General features: G+C 44.4%; 1 protein-coding gene across 8 annotated transcripts in view; it reads left to right on the top strand.

Moving 5' to 3' along the window:
- Nucleotides 1-436: 436 nt before the first annotated feature.
- mef2d (myocyte enhancer factor 2d) overlaps nucleotides 437-11,101 on the top strand; it is a 48,016-nt gene continuing 37,351 nt past the window's right edge. For 3 of the 8 annotated variants that reach the window (XM_047041265.1, XM_047041285.1, XM_047041256.1), the window contains exon 1: nucleotides 439-665. The gene's annotated coding sequence lies outside the window, so the exon portion shown is untranslated. Of the gene's footprint in view, nucleotides 666-1,313; nucleotides 1,431-11,101 lie in introns of all 8 variants that reach the window. The other 5 variants (XM_047041295.1, XM_047041232.1, XM_047041247.1 and 2 more) reach the window with 4 other exon arrangements.

The raw sequence follows: 11,101 nt of genomic DNA, 5'->3' as shown, positions 1-11,101 counted from the left end.
TGCTTTTGGGACTAATACATGAGAGCAGATGAATGAGGAGGGCAGGAGGCTACAATTGCATTATGTCTGAGAAATGTCCAGGTCAGGCCTACATCACGAATAAGTAAGCCCATACAGCAAACACAACATAGCCAACTGCCTGTATCCTTGCTTTAATAGCCTAAGCAAATTCATTAATATTGGGAAAACTATGGGCTTACATAATTTACATAGCTAATGATCGAGGAAGTGAAAAGGCTACATTTTGTTGTCAGTATACTATTACTTTCGAAACATTAGAGGCGGAGGGATACAACCACACATGATCTCGCGATTAGTCCTTCCTATTTCTCCGTTCACGTTCTACCAGCTCCGCTTTGACGAGACAAAATCCTCTGATATATCCAATGATTGGTTGACGGAAAGTAATACCTCTTATCTATTGGTCCGATTTCTGTCAATCATAACCCAGTTCCAATCAAGATAGATTGGGCACCATTTACATTTTATCATTAGACATAACTAAATAGTTACCTTGTACATCTACAGGAAAGATTTGTCAATTGATACCAACGTTGGTAGACAGCAAGTCTAAACCATTTTTCCTCATCTTTATTTTATATACATAGACGAATCTTTTTCTAACCTCCAGTTCAACCAAACAGATGTGGATACTATACTACAAGGTAAGACTCTTCCTTCGCTTGCGATGTTCACAGTAGTGAGCTACCTAATAGGTTATGAACATGTTTGATCAATTAGGCAACGTTCGGCAGTTCAGTCTAACATAATATCCTAAAAACGTTTGCTGTTAAATGCCATCTAATTGCTTTAAATAGTTGACATAATGTCGTGGTAGACTACAGTAAGTGCAGCTCGAAGCTCCTTGGTTGTTTTAGTCTGTATTGTGTACAAAATGTAATGAGTGTTAGATTCTTTTTGACATTTAACAACTAACGGAAGGATAATATTTTATGCCAATTGTAAGTTTTGTTAACTACAGTTACCAGATGCAGGAATTGCGCGCTGCCGCGTCCTTTCATGTGCGCAACAGTCGTGACAGTTCATTAGGAGCTGTCACAACGATTTATGTTGTCTTACTGAGGTGTTCGTGCGATTTCTCTCTATTTAGCAAAATGGTTTTCAAATGAATTCATCCAATGACCGTGTTGTTGCAAACTTGACGCAAGCAACTAGCTAGGGTAGACTTAAAATGTGACATCTCTCCAACCGGTAAAGAAGCAGCGTGCACGGTAATCAAGTTAGCATTTCAGAGAGAGCATCTTGTACTGCTATTTTGTCATTTTTTAATTTATCCATGCACATTATTTCAGATTGCCTGACGTGCAACTACTTTTCCGATCTACATTTTGGCAATTTCAAGATCATGTATTCCATTCTCCATGTCAACACGGGACATGAACTGATGTCTCACTCAACCATGCACGCAGGTAGTGCAAGTCTTTATTCCCAGCAGGGTGTCGTGTCACATGGCAGACACAGGGTCTTCGGGGATGCATTCCAGATAACGTCGCTTACCAGCCCTGGGAAGCCTCAGTAGAGGAGGTTACGGGATGTAAGGACAATACACTGATGTTTATGAGAGTGCTGATAGGAGTGCGTAGTCAAACTGAAACTATCCTATTACAAAATACAATGTTGCATCTTAGAGCAAAGATTATGAATGAGATCTTTTAGAAACAGGTTTGTCACAGTAAGAGATGGTCAAGACCTGTTTCCGAATAAGAATAATGAACAGCCAGGACTGTCAGTGAGAAGGAATTCTCTGCTGTCTGTCTGTCTCTGACATTGTCAAGATGTCAAAGCTAATGGGAGCTTTACACTCCTCCCCCTCAGAACTCCTTCCACCTTATCTAATCTCGTCTCTGAGACACTGGCCCTCCTGAGTCTCTGATTCTGGCCTCGATTTTGACATCATTAGAGCCCACATCATCATCGTCACCATCAGCTTCACTGGTGTGAGAACAGAGGAGGCACCTGGGGGAAAAAAGTTTAAAGTGCAATTTCAAGAATTGCTGTGGAGAATTGGATGAGAATGTTTCCCACTTCTCCGTCCCTGTATCTCTCTCCCTCTTTCTCACTTACAAACATGTACTATAAATTAACTTATCGAATATAACTTGTGTACAGTAAAAAGGTTTTAGTTCCAGATAAGTTTTAGGCGCTTCAAAGTATAGTTTTTGTCAGCCCGATATGACAACAAGCAAAGAGAAGCTTGCTTCTAGTTAGTAATTGAAAACATTTTTCAGTTGTAAGTGTAATTTTTGTGTGGAATTATTGTAATTGTACATTGTTACATTTAAGAGAAGTTCATTTATGCTCAGGGTGCAGAGCACAGTTATATTGGCCATCTGAAGACAAGGTTTGGATTTGGAATGCACCACCTTTGCTACAGTCAAAACAAGACATAGATTCCCCTTGTTAACATTAGTCAGGAAGAACAATCATCCTGTCTTGCTGCAGTTTCCTTTGTAATCGCAAACACAGATCCTTGACTATTGTGTGTCCCACACAACCTATTGTGTGTAAGTTTGTATGGAATGTATGAATGTATTTTCTTTTCAAATGGCCCAAAGATTTGATCCCCATCTTATGGGTGTTGGGTATAGTACATGGTGGTCACATGTGGGGAGGGAAAGCTTAAGGACATATATAGAAGACCTAGCAAGCTATGGGTTTGTTAGACAAACGAGCCAGAGGAAGCAGCATAAGTTCTGAGATGTATCAGCAGGCCTTGCCTCCTCTAAACTGGAAAATCAAAGCCTTTAGTTTCCTCTTGAGTTTTATTTCATTTATTTTATCTTATTTTCATCAGCCTTTAATCTACAACATTGAATTGTAATCTGTAACCTTGTTGGCCTGGTCAAGACTGGCCAAAATGTAATCACTCCCTAACCTTAAAGTTGTGTGATGTTCAATGCCTAAGTTGCTTATTCACTTGCTTACTGCCCCCATCGTATTATCTTGAACTCCATCCAAATGAAAAAAACAGGGTTTTACAAACTCGCTCACATTAAACTGCAGACGAGTTGAAATCGATCGTACCAAAACACCGGGGTCAGTCAACATGGATGACATCAGTGTAGCTTTGTTCTACTTCCAAACAGACCAAAGACGCGTCTAAGTGGTGAAGGGTATAGCCCGTGCACTGCTCGTGGTTTGGTTCGTGGCTTCTTTTGTGTGCTTGTTCCAGGGCAGATTTTACCTACTGCTTTTCCCATGCTGAGAGGGGAGAACAGGAACAACTCAGCCACACAGCAGGGTCCTGCCTTCTGCTATTATGGCCATGATTCAATCATCACAGTGCCTCACTTTTGCCCAAGCGCATGGGAAAGAAATGTCACCCTCTCTGCTCGTCTAATGGAGCCTCTAGCTAAAGGTGCTTTTACTCAGGGGCAAAGACCAACACAGGCTTAATGTGGGAAGTACCATTGGCAAGCTTTGGCTCCTGATCCCCCGCTCCTTCGTCCATATGCTCCAACGTGATGCTGGAGCGAGTGATTCTCTGCCCTGGGAACGCTAAGGAGTTATCCTGCAAGGGTAGAAAAGTAGATCCGGCAAGCTCAGTGTCTTTACCTTTGTTGCCGTCCTCTAATATGGTGTCCCAAGGCTTTCTCAGCCTCAGTGGAGGATTAGGGTCCAAGTGAAGCTCGTGGCCACAGAGCAGGAAACCCTCCTCACACACTCAGGACTTATCTCTTCCCCCAGCAAGATTTTAATTGAGCCATCATCAGCAGCTGATCCAGGGGTTAAACATCAATTAAGGTAATGAGCAGAGTCACTAGAAAGGCTTTGGTCCAGAAGGCATGGGAGCTTCAAGAGGTAAGCTACGCTACAGGAGGGAGGGACCTGTTGTAGAGCATTAATAATGAGGTTAGGGTAGTTTGTGTCAAGGTTGGTTGTTATGAAGGACTAGCTTAGGTTTGAATTTACACCTTTATCAATTGTGAACAAAAAAACTAACAGGGAAAGGTATTGTATGGTTTTAAGTGACTTTTACTACTTTAGGTGTGACCCCTGGTATCATCTTATAGCAAAATTGCAGATGCTTGTCTCTTAAAATAAAATGTTTGCTTTTTTTCCCCACAAATAATGTAATAATCTAAAAGAATGACAAAACAGTCTTAGATGTCGTTCACAGCAGTACTTCTGGGTAAAGTCATTAACTTAATCCATAAATTTACAAGAGGAAAAAAAAATGAATGAGAAACATTTACACCCAGTTGTTGTAATTTTTTGTCCGCTAAGAATATTCTGCTCGGCGCACTAAATTTATCCAATCCACCGCTAAAGAAATAGCTTGAAAAACCCAGCTTTGGCGCAGAAAATGAAAGCTGTGTTGACCTAATTTTGGCTAGTAGGTAGAAACAGATAGATAAATGAAAACAGTGAAAGCACGTAACATTTATTTTGATCTGGGATTACAGAATTTGTAGGAGTATATTAAAACTCCCCTCGTATTGCGTTTCATGCTTGACGGCTGTGGCCTACACTCTTTTTTATGCTCCTCCGTTTGTTTGGCCATGTGCTTTATCCAGATTAGGTTTTGTCTTCATTTTACTTAGGACACCCTTTACGAATAGAAAGAAAGAATAGTGTGGTAAACCTAGAAAAATGACTGTTCAGCAGGTACAGAATGGGACTAGGAGTAGTCAATACAGACATTGCAACCTGGTTACATTAAAGGCAACTTATTCAAAGCTGTCCACATTTTAATTAACCCATGCAAAGGAGATAGAGCTGAGTAGCGAGTCACACATTCATGTTTTATTATACCACCAGCTATGGTTGGCTTGAGAGGACAAAATCCTGTTAAATTCACTTTGAATCCGTTTAGTTAAGCCCTTGCTACCCTTGGCTATTACACACTTTCCAGCCCGAATCTTTTCTTGAAAGACTCAAAGCCCTGAAGAAGTACCGAATGAAGTACTGCTGGGATGTTTGTTATGAGGACCAGGAAGCAGTGATGATCCTCCCTGGTGATGGTCTTATTACCTCTACAGTTGACTCTAACGCAGTTAATAATGGAACTGTTTTCATGTTCTGTGCCTAAAAGGTATGGGAAAATGACACCTTTAGGAACATAAACTGTAACTAGAGTCATATTCTCAGAAAATTGTGAGATAGACATTGAACTGTAAACTGTACCTTTGGTAGCATTGAGAAATCTGGTGTGCGAAGGTTGAAAAAGTCGAGGTTTAGAAGTATGGAGGATAAAAAAATCTGGAAATGGGGCAAATGGATTATGAGACTGGAAGAAGATAAAGAGTTTTTAGTCCCAAATCTTGCCACCATAGTCAGTGTAACCATGGCGTGAGATCAGGGTTCTGGCCATGAGTTCAGCACAGCTGAAACAGCAAGCGCCAGGGCCAGAAGCTGAAACATTACACCCTGGACTCTCACACTAACCCCCCCCCCCCTCTCTCTCTCTCCCCTTCCTTTGATCTAAGAGCCTGCCATTTCTCACTCCCCCTCATCGAACCCTTCTCTCCTAACCCCACCTCAGTCTTCTAACTCCCACACCTTGGTGCTCCCAAGGTCGGCCAGTGTTGCGGCACGGCGTAGTGTACCTTACCGTGGGCTAACAGTTGGGCTACGGCATGGCCCTCGTTTGAATGAATCGTACGTCAACTTTTTTTTTTTTTTTTCTCTCACCGGGGCGTGGTATAGCTTTATGGTTGTACAGCTGTGGTTCAGTAATGGGCCCATCTGCACAGGGCTCATTGAGTTATCCGCGCGCGCTCTCTGAGCTGTGTATTCACGTTGAGAGGGAAGATGGCTGGCTTATTCCTCTTCTTTTGTGAAGCAGCCATTACCCAGAGCTGGGAATGGTTCCAGTGAGCAAAGGGGGAAGGGAGGGTGGGAGGGAAAAATCCCCTCTCCACCCTTCCAAAGTGACACACTTCCCCGAGTGTGTACGTGAGCGCGTGCAAGCGCATGTACATCTGTGTGTGTGTGTGTGACCTCAGGCATGTGTACATGCATTTATGCTTGAGCGTGTATGTGTGTGTGAGTGAGTGACAGAGCGAGAAAGAGAGGGAGAGAGAGTGTGTGCCAACACAGGTTTTTCTCTCTGTGTGTGTGTGTGTGTGTGTGTGTGTGTGTGTGTGTGTGTAGGCCCAGGTCTGGTACTGATCCCCAGGAGGAATGTGAGTAGCGTGGACAACAACTAGGAAGGGCAGTCAGATGTCACCACAGAACAAGTGTTGAAATGGTAGACCCCTGCGCGTTCTAATGCAGCTTTTTGAACTTTGCATCCCACAGGAACACAGTCTACGTGACTACGTCAAAACCTTCACTTCAATATAAATTCACCTGAACACAGTCTTTTCTCTCCTTATTATGGTCAAGAATTTCAAAGCAACAGCATCACAGGGGGTCCATGGAGGCTTGTACAATACTTTTGAAACACATACAAGAAGTACAAAAGGCAAAAACCAAAACAAAAAAAAACGAAACAAGGACTTTTCCACCGATTCTCTCCATGTCTCATATTAGATAACATTTATTTGATGGAGCTGGCTGACTGACTTGTCCTCACCTCTCTCCCCGGCCTCTCATCCTCTTCATCCCCCACACACTCATACTGTATGTGAGAACAAATGTGTGTAGACATCCACCCACTGGTATACTCACACACACTACACACTACACATTGCACATTACACACATACTTGTGCTCACACTGCGTTACAAGTTAGTTTCCATGTGTGCTTTGGCCTCGGCAGCCTGGGTGAATCTCAACCACTCCTTCCTTCCTCGAGAGGATTCCAACTGCTGTTTATGTTATTGAAACGGCTATCACATTACAGCCCGAAACACAACAGTCTCCGTGAGCACTTCTCCCAAAACAATTGGGAACAGAGGAGGGAGAGATTTTAAAGAGAAAAGGTGGATAAAAGAGAACCGTGTATTCGTGGAGCAGGGCAAAGAAAGGGGATGAAACGTTTGAGTGTAAAATGTGTGACAAGATTGAGGAAAAGTTTTCTGCTCCGTTTCGCACATGCAGCAAGAATACCTAAATCCAAGTCTCTTTATTTTTACTCGACGGTTTTCCCCACCGATCCAAAGAAATGCTGTGTGTTCAAATCCCTTCTCTATCTGAGCTTCACCTCCTTTACAAATAGTTACTTGTCCTAAATATTAAGACAGTGCGCCTTCACAATTCGACTCAAACAATCTTCTCCTCCTGGTGACAGTTTTTGATATGGGTGCTGTTGTTTAGATGCTCGGGGGAAGCCTCTTAATCCTTGTGTAGATTTGCTTACACAGTTCATTTCAACTCCATACCAATTCGGGATTATTCCATGATCCATCATTATTGAGAGAGTAAAATATATTTATTTTTGCAGCTGTATTTGTGGAGAAGACATTAAAATGCCGAGGCATGCTAGTGGATTGTTTCGATCGCATGCTTCCATTGTGTTTTTTTCTTTTTCTTTTTCTCAATCAAATAATATTGCAGATGACACCAGCAAGGGGAGCGATTATGTTATACAGCAACGATAGCCACTCTCTAGTAGCGTCTGTTGTCGCTCGTCCTACACCATACAGGAGCCACAAGGTCTACAGACACAGCTGCTGGGTCATAAAGCCTTCGTGTAAAGGACAGGATGAGTTGAGGTTGGGCAAAGAGGGGAGATGTCCCCCGGTGTTGGATGTGGAATTACTGCTGCATTTTCCGAAGAGAACAATTCCTGCCGAGTCACAGCGAGTGCGGCCTTAGGTATGTGTCGAGGTGAATTCGAAGATGGCGACCGAGGGTGGAGGCAGGAGGGGTTATGGAGGGTCCCCTCCGCCCCACCTGTAGCCTGTCAGCTGTTGGAAGCCTGTTAAAACGTCAGCTGTTTCTGAGGAGTGAGTGTGTGTGTGTGTGTGTGTGTGTGTGTGTCAGAAGGATGAGGGGGGAGGTAAGGATGGGAGGGGGTGCCTGGGTTTGCAACTGTGGGAGCCTTGCCGCCCCACTGAACATCAAACGGCTTGTCGCCTGTAGGGATTTGTTTGTGCACAGCCCAGTGCCCTGTCTGCATTGTGCGCCATGACAGTTGGGCACGCCACACCTCCCATGCCGAACAGCTCATAAACCCCCCAGGTTTGCGTCCCACTTAGGGTCAGCTGCCTCCATCTTAAATACCAAAGTCCACGTAAACCACGGTCCTCTCCCATTTAACACAGATTCATGCCTTTTTTCGGAACTTCTTCCAGCCTGACGCCTCCAAATAACTTGCAAACGTCGCGGCCTCACCTACATTTCAAATAGGAAATGGGCCACAACGTGCTTGACAGTCTCGTCACCTTCCTGCATACACATAAATGTTGGCAACCTCCCGGGTGGTTTGCTGCTTGTATGACGACACCTGAGGCCCCATGGCCGTAGAACAGCCACGTGTGAAGATGGGGTGGGGGCTGGGGTAAGGGCTGGGGTAAAGGCTGGGGTGGGGGCTGGGGTAAAGGCTGGGGTGGGGGCTGGGGTGGGGGTCTGGGGTGGGGGGCCTTTGTGGTGGCAGCTGAGCGAGGCGCGGCTGAAGGGAACAGGTTGTGTCGTCTGTTAGAGCTTGTCTCGCTTCTCTTGACCCTTGCCCTTTATCAGTGACAGCTCCCTCGAGCAGGGAGATGCCAAATTTCTCTGGATTAGAAAGAGCAAGACTGGGGATAGCTGCAACGCAAAGAAACAAAGATGTGTGTTGTTGAGATCGTGTTTTTGAAGGGAATAGGAAATTGGGGTCATAGACTTTTTTTCCTCTGGCAGTGTAGAGATGCTCTCTATTAATCTGTTCAATCTCATTGAACCTGGTTATCATCCCTTAATGATATGATACGATATGGTCGTATTTCAATGTCTACAATATATATATATTTTTTTTTTTCCATAATGCTACTACTTTTAGTGGGTATGTTCAGGTAATGGCAGACAATATCCCATGGGTCACATTAGGGGTTACAGCGGGAGAAAATGGAGGTGTGTCTTACTTTTGAAAAGCCATGACGATATTTTTTTGCAGCTGTTGTCACCAAGGATTTCAACATTCGCTGAATGGGCAAACTGTGAATGAGCTTCTGTTGAGACTTATGTCAGAGCCAAGGTTAGAGTTTCAGGTTCTCCACATGTAGGAAGGACTGGTTGTGTAAGATGGCTGATTAGTATGACAGAGTAGATTGACTGTTGATCCACCATGACTAGCATTCGATGGCATTCTTTGGAACAGCTCGGTTTTTAGCAGTAATACTTGAACAAAGCACAATTAAGTGGTAGAGCCTTAATAATTGGTCAGGTATTAAAGCAATTGTTCTTCCAAATTGGTTAATCATGTACACAACTGCAGACAACATATCCATGATGTAGGTTGTATGCTGAAGAGAAATGTAAATGTGTTTCTTTACTCCTTGAGAGAGGAGCTGATTAGCATATATGCTGTGCTACCCTGTATATAAACGGGGTATTCATTGCCATTCAACAGTCGAAAACATATCATGTTTGTTCACTAATAGTGACATACACAGAGAGGGCATTTAATGGGGGGGTTCTTTTGAACAAACAGCATGTGAATTCTGATGTTTTGTCTGTTGGCCACCATGGAGTAGACTTCCCAATAACTCCAGAGCATCCACAGTTTTGTGCACTTTTGTATACTTGGAAAACTAGGACTCCCAGTGCCCACTGACTTGGGTATACGTGTATGTTTGTTTGCTTGAAATCCTTTTTACAGTCACCTAAACCTCCAATAAAGGGCACTTTCATCCTCTTTAATCTCTCTCACAACAAATGTGACGATAATCCCCCTCGATCTCCTATAGTCTTAATACTGCCGCATACACCCCACATCCCTTCTCCTTTTACATTTACATTTACATTTACATTTATTCATTTAGCAGACGCTTTTGTCCAAAGCGACTTCCAAGAGAGAGCTTCACAAAGTGCATAGGTCACTGATAATAACAACAAGATAGCCCCACAGCATTGCGGGTAGTCAAAAACAAGAAGTACATATTGTGGACAACCAAAAAAAAATAGTGCTAAAGGGAAGAAACCATAAGAGCATGTAGTTAAACAAGTTAAAATTACACAACATTGATCTCTAAGTGCAGGTGTACCTGTAGGAAAGCAATAAAAATAGGATTAACTAAAAAAAGAAGAATACAACAGTTTAAATCAGCTACCACTAACCAACAAGAGCAACAGTCTAAGCAAGAGTCATTGTGAACCTTGAGGAAACTAGCGTTGGATTCAGCAAACCATTCCTAAGTACCATTGTACTCCCGGAACAAGTGCGTCTTGAGCCTTCTCTTGAAGGTGGAGAGACAGTCCGTGTCTCTGATGGAGGTGGGGAGTTGATTCCACCACTGGGGTGCCAGGCAGGAGAAGAGCTTGTGCTGGGACCGGGCGGTCTTGAGAGGTGGGACCACCAGGCGGTTGTCTGAAGAAGACCGTAGGTGGCGGGTGGGGGTGTAAGGCTGCAGGAGAGACTTGATGTAGTCGGGCGCAGTTCCATTCACTGCTCGGAAGGTCAGTACCAGGGTCTTGAATCTGATGCGGGCCGTTATGGGTAGCCAGTGGAGGGAGATGAGGAGCGGGGTAACGTGGGAGCGTCTGGGTAGATTGTAGACCAGACGGGCCGCTGCGTTCTGAATTCTCTGAAGAGGGCGGGTTGCGCATGATGGGAGACCGGCGAGCAGCGAGTTGCAGTAGTCCAACTTGGAGAGGACAAGTGCTTGGACAAGCAGCTGGGTGGAGTGCTCAGACAGGTATCTCCTGATCTTCCGGATGTTGTAGAGGGTGAATCTACACGACCGGGAGACCGCAGCAATGTGGGCCGTGAGGGAGAGCTCGTTGTCCATGGTCACCCCAAGGTTCCTGGCAGAGGATGAGGGGGTCACCGTCGCAGATCCCAGGGTGATTGAGAAGTCATGGGAGATGGAGGGTTTGGCCGGGATGATGAGAAGTTCTGTTTTGGCAAGGTTCAGCTGGAGATGGTGCTCAGTCATCCAGGCGGAGATGTCTGCGAGGCAGGCCTCAATCCTAGCTGAGATCCCCGGATCGGTCGGAGGGAATGACAGGTACAGCTGCGTGTCGTCAGCGTAGCAGTGGTAGGAGAAGCCATGG

The sequence above is a fragment of the Hypomesus transpacificus genome, chromosome 2, assembly GCF_021917145.1.
Source record: "Hypomesus transpacificus isolate Combined female chromosome 2, fHypTra1, whole genome shotgun sequence".
NCBI classification, from domain to species: Eukaryota; Metazoa; Chordata; class Actinopteri; order Osmeriformes; family Osmeridae; genus Hypomesus; species Hypomesus transpacificus.
Note: the sequence above shows the minus strand (reverse complement) of the source record. Positions and strands in the feature narration are given on the sequence as shown.